General features: G+C 50.1%; 1 pseudogene; it reads right to left on the bottom strand.

The window, feature by feature from the left end:
- Window positions 1-521: 521 nt before the first annotated feature.
- On the bottom strand, window positions 522-1,285 carry LOC121032398 (40S ribosomal protein S24-like; annotated as a pseudogene).
- Window positions 1,286-8,679: the final 7,394 nt, after the last annotated feature.

Below are 8,679 nucleotides of genomic sequence, written 5' to 3' on the forward strand. Positions count from 1 at the left end.
AGGGCTGTTTACAGATCAATGTTTGAGGATGTTGTACGAGAGGTAGCTAATGATCCCACACTAGATGTTTCTCTCCTCCTTCTTTTAGCAACAGAACCCCCAACTCTTGGTGGGGCATTCAACCACCCAGTGTAAAGTTTATATTTCCCAGGCTCTCTCACAGCCAGGTGTGGCCACGTGACCCAGCTCTGGCCAATGGGTGTGAGTAAAAGTGATGTGCAACTTCTGGGTTGGAGGTAAGGGGTCTTCTGTCCCGTTCCCCACCGCCACCTTCCAATGGCTGGAATCTGGACTCAGAGGACATGGTGTTGAGTCATCTTCAACCATGTAGACAATGACATAAGACAAAAGGGATCTGTGGGGCGCCTGGGTGACTCAGTTAAGCGTCTGACTCTTGATTTCAGCTCAGGTCATGATCTCACTTTGTGAGACCTCACTTTGCGCCGACGGTGCGGAACCTGCTTGGGATTCTCTCTCTTCCTCTCTCTCTGCCCCTCCCCTCCTTGCTCTCTCTCTCTCTCTCTCTCTCCCTCTCAACATGAAAAAAAGAAACTTAAAAAAAAAAAAAGAACAGACAAAAGAGACCCGCATTCCTGACAACGCTGAGCTGCCATCAACCACGTACTGCCTACACACCTACTAAAATCCAAGAAACCAGTTCTTTCTTGTTTAAGCGCCTTGACCGTGGCTCTTTGTTAAAGCAGCTGAACTGTATCTTAACCGGCACAGATGTTCGTTTCAACATGGTTGATAGGTTGTATGTATGTGTGTATTGTTCTTAGTTCACTAATCCTCTCGCGAAAAATCTGCACAATCACCACAGAAAAAGTCACTGCAGAATCTCTGCTCCTTCTGCTGCCCCGTCTCCGGCTCGAGCTTTTTGTCAGCACCAACAGCAGCCATTAAGTCCCCCTTGACTTTCTTCATCCTGTTCTCGCTCTCCTTTCGCTCTTTCCCTGAGGTCTTTTTCTTTCTCACACAGGCCGTGTCTTGCAAGTCTATGTTTGGGTTCACTTTGCTTTGCGTCATCCAAGGAATCGTAAATCACGCCAAAGCCAGTTGTCTAGCCACCGCCAAAATGGGCTCTGAATCCAAATACGAAGATGACATCTGGTGCGGGCTTGTACGCTTTGGCTAGTTTTTCTCGACTTTCTGTCTCAGGTACCGTTGCCTTTCCGGGCTGAAGAACATCAAGGAGCATCTGTTTCTGCCACTGAAGTAGTTGGTTGGTCCCGAGCTTCCTGGTCCCGATGGTTATGGTGTCGTCCACGTTGGTGGCTGAGCTTCAAGCAGCCAGGGAGGAAAAGCAACTTGTTTGTTATTTTAAGATTTTATTTGTAAGTAATCTCTACACCCAACGTGGGGCTCGAACTCACAACCCCGAATCGGGAGTCACATGCTCTACAGACTGAGCCAGCCAGGCACTCCAGGTCATTTTGTTTTTAATGGAAACGCCAAAATGTCCATCCAAGAGAGAGTGATAAAAGATGCCATGCTGACTGTGCGACTAAGTACATGAAGTGATTACAAAAAGGATGAATGTATGTGTATATACACCACCTCGGAACGATGTCCCTGATATAATGTTAAAAGGAAAAAGACAAGGGACAGGACAGTGTAGAAGATGCTGTGATTTGCCGGGTTTCCAGGGACAAGTCTTTCCTCCCTCTCTTGGAGAGGCTACAGAGGACACAGTCACCCTCGCCTCAGACAGAGTTGTGGTCTGAGGACAGAGGCCCAGCATTGTGGTAGCCTTTTTGAGATCATGACCTGAGTCAAAGTCGGCCGCCCAACTGACTGAGCCACCCGGGAGCCCCAAATGAACATTCTTTATAGTAAGGATATTTATTACAGCTTCATTTATAAGCAACATATTAGAAAATCTAAATTTCCTTTAAAAAAAGGATTAAAGAAGTAATGGTACTTCTAACTGTGAAATATGGTGCCGCCAACATTTAAAAAAAATAACTATGATAGGAAAAGACATACATACCCAAGATAGATCATTAAATGAAAAAAAGAAATGCAGATTATGTAAAGTACGCTATCATTTGTGTGAGGAAAAATAATGCATAAACTTACATGTTTATAAAAATGCTCGAAATATCTCTCGAAGGATACTCAAGAAATTGATAACAATGGGGGCCTGTCCAGCTAGGAAACTGAGAAGGATGCTTATTTTTCACTGTATGCCCTTTTTTACTTTTTAAATTTTATACCATGTGGATGTAATGCCTGTTCAAAACATAAAGTTGCTTTAAAAATTTTTCTTTAAAGAAAGAAAACTCCTAACTGATGGAGTAGGCACACAGGAATATTTATAACTGTCACACGCACCCGCATGCAGAAAGTCTGGAATGATACTCGGACTGCCAACAGCGGTTACCCCAAGGAGAGGAGTTGGAGCGCGCATGCGGGCAGCCAGGAACGATTTCCCAACTGAAAGGTCACTCCATGCTGACATTTACTGCAAGGCAACGTTCTAAACTTTACAAGTATCAAGTCATTTTACCCTTGCCCAAGATGCTGAGGAAGATCAGCTCCATCACCCTAAATCAACAGGTGGGGAAACAGAGGCCGGGAGAGGTTAGGCGGCCTGCTCAGAAACCCGCAGTTAGTGAGAGGCAGGGCTGGGATTGGAGGGGGGACGGTTAAAGGCCTCACCCGCCTGCGACATTAACCCCACCTTGCTGGCTCCTGGGCGGGGCTTCGGGAGCCACAGGAAAACCCCTTCCTGCCCTCTTGTCGCTGAAGCTCTTCCCACCCCACAGAAAGGGTGGTGGCCCCAGCCCGGGGTCTTCCTTCTTTCCTCTTGCATATTGCTGCCAGAAATCACTCCCCGCCCCCCATCTTCATCACAGCTGGAAAACAGGTCCCTGGAGGCTAGCAGGGCCCCCACCAAACTGCACTGTGTTTAAACTCTGCTCACATGCCCCGTCTACCTTGGGAAATGTGATATAAAAGGTTACCAGCAAGTCCTAGTGCTGACGAGGTTAGGAGGAAGAGGATGTTCTGGTGGGACGACTGTACAAAATCCAACCCGTTTAGGAATGCACATACTTTCAGAACCAGCCATTCCGCTTTTAGGACTGTATCCCACGGAAATACCTGAACAAGTTGCTGACGGCAGGCTGCGTGCCTATAAGAGTCACAGGCCATGGACTTCTATGCACCTGTCAAAAGGAGTAAAGTAGGTCTGACTCATGAACAGGCAGGGAGTGTACTGTTTTTTGGGGTTTTTTTTTAAGTTTTTTTTTTTTCAACGTTTATTTATTTGTGGGACAGAGAGAGACAGAGCATGAACGGGAGAGGATCAGAGAGAGAGGGAGACTCAGAATCGGAAACAGGCTCCAGGCTCTGAGCCATCAGCCCAGAGCCCGACGTGGGGCTCGAACTTACGGACCGCGAGATCGTGACCTGGCTGAAGTCGGACGCTTAACCGACTGCGCCACCCAGGCACCCCGGGAGTGTACTGTTTAAAAGACAAGCTGTAGAGCATAACCCAAGTTTTTTTTTTTTTTTTAATTTTTTTTAACGTTTTTTATTTATTTTTGGGACAGAGAGAGACAGAGCATGAACGGGGGAGGGGCAGAGAGAGAGGGAGACACAGAATCGGAAACAGGCTCCAGGCTCCGAGCCATCAGCCCAGAGCCTGACGCGGGGCTCGAACTCACGGACCGCGAGATCGTGACCTGGCTGAAGTAGGACGCTTAACCCACTGTGCCACCCAGGCGCCCCAACCCAAGTTTTAAAAAAACAAGAAAAGCAATGTATATAGAAACCTGTATATATAGAAAATGGTCTGAAAGGCTATATACCAAAATGATAATGGCGGGAAGCAGAATTAGGGAGGAAATGTGAGGAAAGGTAGAACTTTTCATTGTTTTTTAATTGGTATATTTCAACATTGTCCATATCTTTACAAGAATAGTTCCGTTGTGTAGGGCCCCTGGGTGGCTCAGACGGTTAGGCGTCTGACTCTTGATTTTGGCTCAGGTCGTGACCTCACGGTTCGTGGGTTGGTACCCCGTGTCAGGCTTTGCAATGACAGCGTGGAGTCTGCTTGGGATTTGCTCTCTCTTTCTCTCTCTCTCTGCCCCTCCCTCTCTCAAAATAAATAAATAAACTTAAAAACTGATACGTATTTTTTTAAAAAAAAGAATATTTCAGTTGTGTAATTACATTTAAAAAAATTAGTACCAATACACAAACTTTCTGTGGCCCAAGCGGCAGCTTGCCCACCGTTCCTCCTCCCTTATCTCTCCCTCCTTTCCACACAAAGTCTTGTCTGCTCCTTCTCGCATTTGCTATCTTTGGACCTCAGACTCCTGAGCTGGCTGCAAGACCCCAGAGCCCCTCCAAACCACACTCACTAATCCCTCTCTAATCTCACCTCCCCAGCAGCTCAAACCGGCTGCTGTCTCCTGTGGGATGTGGGCAGGAGTCCCCTTGGTTGATGCCCATCCTAAAAAGAGGAACACAGAAAAAAAAAAAAAAAAAGAGGAGCAGCTGTGGCCTGTGGATACTCAGAGCTCCAGGACATGGGGCCCAGATTCTCCCAGGGAAGCGTATTTCTTCCTCTCCTTCCTGACATACCCAATGCTATCAGAGCTTTTTCTAAGAATTTTCTAAGGGAGAGTGTTGGTCAAAACCACTGAGTCCCACACTCTCCCTTGGCAAGTAAGGGCCCTACATCCAGGCTAAGCCTTTGCCACCTGCTTCTCTCCAAGCGGGGTCCCTTAACAGTTTCAGAGTCCGAACACTCACTTTTTTTTTTTTTTTTAATTTTTTGGGACAGAGAGAGACAGAGCATGAACGGGGGAGGGGCAGAGAGAGAGGGAGACACAGAATCAGAAACAGGCTCCAGGCTCTGAGCCATCAGCCCAGAGCCTGACGCGGGGCTCGAACTCCCGGACCGCGAGATCGTGACCTGGCTGAAGTCGGTCGCTTAACCGACTGCGCCACCCAGGCGCCCCCGAACACTCACTTTGTTAACTGCTCGGGAGAGGGACTGCATCAGACAAGCAGCCGTCTACACCCGTGGTTCTCAGGTGTGATGGTACACTGCAATCACCGGGGGAGATTTGCAAACTACTGACATCTGGATCCTACCCCAGAAGTTCTTTTTTTATTTTAACTGGAAGGTGGCCTGAGCGCTGGGATTTTGTTACTCCCCAGGTGTCCCTAATGTGCAGCCATAGCTGAGAACCATTAGTTAATGTGATGTGTGTGTGTGTGCGTGTGTGTGTGTGCATGCACCTGCTGTGTGCATATATAACCCATGTGTGGAAACCTATATACACACACAGAGTGCAAAACTGGATTTCCCAGTACACAAAGTAACATGTGCTGCTGAGGTCACCAGCAGAGCAAGACAGCCCCAAAGAAGTGTGATATTTAAAAAATGAAAAGGTCATCCTGGGGAAAATCAGAGTCTTTTTTGGGCATTTTTACTTATTTTCTGATGTGGTTTTCTCGCATTACATGGGGGGGGGGGGAAAGGGGCCCACAATCCTTTCCAAGCTGAGCCCTGATCTGGCCCCACACATTCACAAAGAGGGCTGTTTGCCCAGAATTGTGCTCGGGTTTTCTGGTAGAAGCGTCCAGTCCCTCTGAGGGAGGGATAGGGCACATTGTCGCCTGGTTCCCCCAGGGGAAAGCCCCAGAGTCCTGACACTGGGCTGAGGGTCAGAGGAGCCCAAGTAAGTGGTGTTCTCAGTCCTCCAGGGGCCCAGGGCTTGCCCGCCCCCCATCGGAGTGACGGGAGTGAAGGAAGTGTGCTCCTATACTTGCGGGTGGCCCCAGGTACCTGGGGCTCTGGCCTCAGGGTGAGGGGTGCACACGTATGAGATGTACACACAGGCCGGCCTAAAGCAGATGAGAGTTGGCCAACTTGCAGGTCATTTCCACATCTAAGCTTGATGAGTCAGGTGTACAAAGTGAATCCAGACAAAGTCCTTGTGAAAGTCCTATGAGGAATTGATTAGTTGATTTTGATCTGGGCAGTCAGGGAAGGCTTCCTGGAAGAGATAAAATTTGAACTGTGCCTTTAAGGATGAGCAGGATTGAAGAGGGAGAGGAGAGAGAGAAGCCAGGGCTATCCCATTCCTTCTCTCTTCCACTTCTCCTCCTTGACCTCAGAGAACCAGGCTCTGACCCTGGAGCCTGCTGCAGCCCTGAGAAGACAGAGGGCTCTGGGGGTGGCTTGGAAAGAAGGCAAAAGATCCCTCCTTCTCACTGACCTCCTTATGCGATTATCAGCCCCACAACCGAGCTAGACCATGCACACCTAGACCAGTGGGGCTCAGTCCTATCTCCTCTGACCCGTCTTTGAGGCCCTCAGTCTTCTTTAGAAACCCGCATGCCCAGCCCTCGGCACCAGCTCCAGGTCATATCTGGGACAAATGCCTTTAGGCCGTCCCTGTAGGCCTTGGAGCCAGAATCTGAACCTACAATTGCTTCAGAAAGACCTGGAGAGCTTTAAAATATCCGGAGGCCCGGACCCCAGCCCACACGGGCAGAATCTGACCATCCTGGGATGGGGCCTGTGCTTCGTGAAGCGTCTTCCAGAGTTGCTGATGGGCAGCCAGGATTGAGAACTGTGGCCAATGCCAAAAAGTAGGGGAGAGACAGCTGCCCAGGGGAAAAGCTCAGAGGCCCTGAGACAGGTGGAGTCAAAGGCCCAGCCGGGAAGGGCTCCGTAGGAAACAAATGTGCAGTGGACAGCCCCTGAACTCTGCCTCTGTGCCCCAGGCTCTCAGGGCGGGACCAGGGACAACTGTTCACCACCAACCGAGGGAAAAGACACAAAGGCCCCCACAGAGGGCCTCCTGTTTTCTAGGGTCGGTGACTCCATGACAGCAAAGACTATCTCTGTTCACCACTGTCTCCCCAGTGCCTGGCACATAGTAGATACTCAGTAAATACCTGCTGAGTGAAATGGCTGGATTAAACTCCAGCCCTTCTCCTGTGTCAGGACTGTCTCAGCTTTCCGTCTGTGGGTTTCTTGAACAGAACAGGGTCAAATAGTGAAGCTGAGGAGAGCTTTGAGAAAGCGGGGAAGGTGTCTGGCCTGGCTTCCCCCTCCATCCTCCCACTGACTCCGCTTCCTCGGGGTTGTGGACTCAGGAAGTAAGTGGGGGGGAGCCGTTGGCTGCCCGCAGCTGCCCTTCCCAACCAGAAGGCTGGAGGGTGGAGGAGATGCGGGGAGAAAGGTGCAAGCAGAGAAGAAGAGTGTGCTGGGAGCAGGCATGGCCGCTGGCACCCCTGAAAGGTGTTATTTGATTGTCTAGAAAGAAAGGGGAGAGTCAAGGGAAGGCCCCTGCGTGGTTGCTGGGCTCCCCGGGATCTTGTTCCAGAGCCTCGGTGGAGAGGATCCAAAGCCCTGCCACTCCGCGTCCCACACCTGTGGGGGACCCACCCCAGGTGCATCCACTCAGGCCTGGAAACACTTCCCTACAGGGGCAGCCTGGTCCCAGCCTCAGGGGTCTGACACTCCCACACTCCCAGACCTCCAGACCTCAGCCTCCAGACGTGGCCCATCCATCCCTAACACACACGCCCTGATGACCACCACAAGAAAACGTGTCCTGCCCAGAGGGGTCCTGCCGCCTCAGGGGTGGGGACAACTCAGGGCCACTGAGGGGCTCTGCCAGTGGCATGCCTCCAGACCTGCAGGGGGCACAGGCAGCTCTTGGCCCCAGAGCCTCTCCAGGGGAGGGGCAGGGTGCTGGTGGGGAGAGCTGGCGCAGTGCTGCCCTGACATGTGGCCAGGGCCACCATCGTGCGGGCACAGACTGTTAGAGTTGCAAAGGCCCCAGATTTCACAGGCAGAGAAACTGAGACCTCAGGAGACTTGGCTGAAGCCCTGTAGTTGGTGGGTGCAGAGCTGGGACTCAGACCCAGCCGCCCACCTTCTAGAGGAGGGCTCCTGTACCGGTCCACCTCGGGGCCTTTGGCCGGCAGCCCTGGGCGGAACCAGTTACCTGGCTTGGCATATGCCTTGCTAAAACAGTTTTCTGGAACATCGTATAAATCAATCAACAGGCCTCCCTGCGCCCCCTCTACCCAGCTTGCTGCACGTAGGACTTGGCCACATCTTCCCCTCCACTCCTCAGAGTCTCTCTGCATCAAAACCATTGGGCTGCTTGAGTAAAATGCAGATTGCTGTTCCCCTCCTGACTTGCCAAATCAGAATGTCTGAGGGGGGAGCCCAGGCATCTGCCTTTTTATCTAATACCCTTCCCCTACCCCCACAACTATCCTCAGCCCGCTCCCCCAAATTTGGCCAATATGCCTGTCAAAAATGCATGTCCGTGGGTGCATGGGTGGCTCGGTGGGTTAAGCGTCCGACTCTTGGTTTCGACCCAGGTCATGATCTCATGGTTTGTGGGTTCGAGCCCCATGTCTGGCTCAGTGCTGACAGGACGGAGCCTGCTTGGGATTCTCTCCCCCTCTCTCTCTGCCCCTCCCCAATCACATGCACCTACGCATGCTCTTTCTCTCTGTCTCAAGATAAATAAACTTCAAAAAATAAAATAAACTTCAAAAAATAAAATAAAATAAAGTAAAATAAAGTAAAATAAGATAAAGTAAAATAAGATAAAATGAAATAAAGTAAAATAAAATAAAGTAAAATAAAATAAAATAAAATAAAATAAAATAAAATAAAATAAAATA

The sequence above is a fragment of the Herpailurus yagouaroundi genome, unplaced genomic scaffold (assembly GCF_014898765.1).
Source record: "Herpailurus yagouaroundi ecotype Mexico unplaced genomic scaffold, PumYag 141, whole genome shotgun sequence".
Taxonomy (NCBI): domain Eukaryota; kingdom Metazoa; phylum Chordata; class Mammalia; order Carnivora; family Felidae; genus Herpailurus; species Herpailurus yagouaroundi.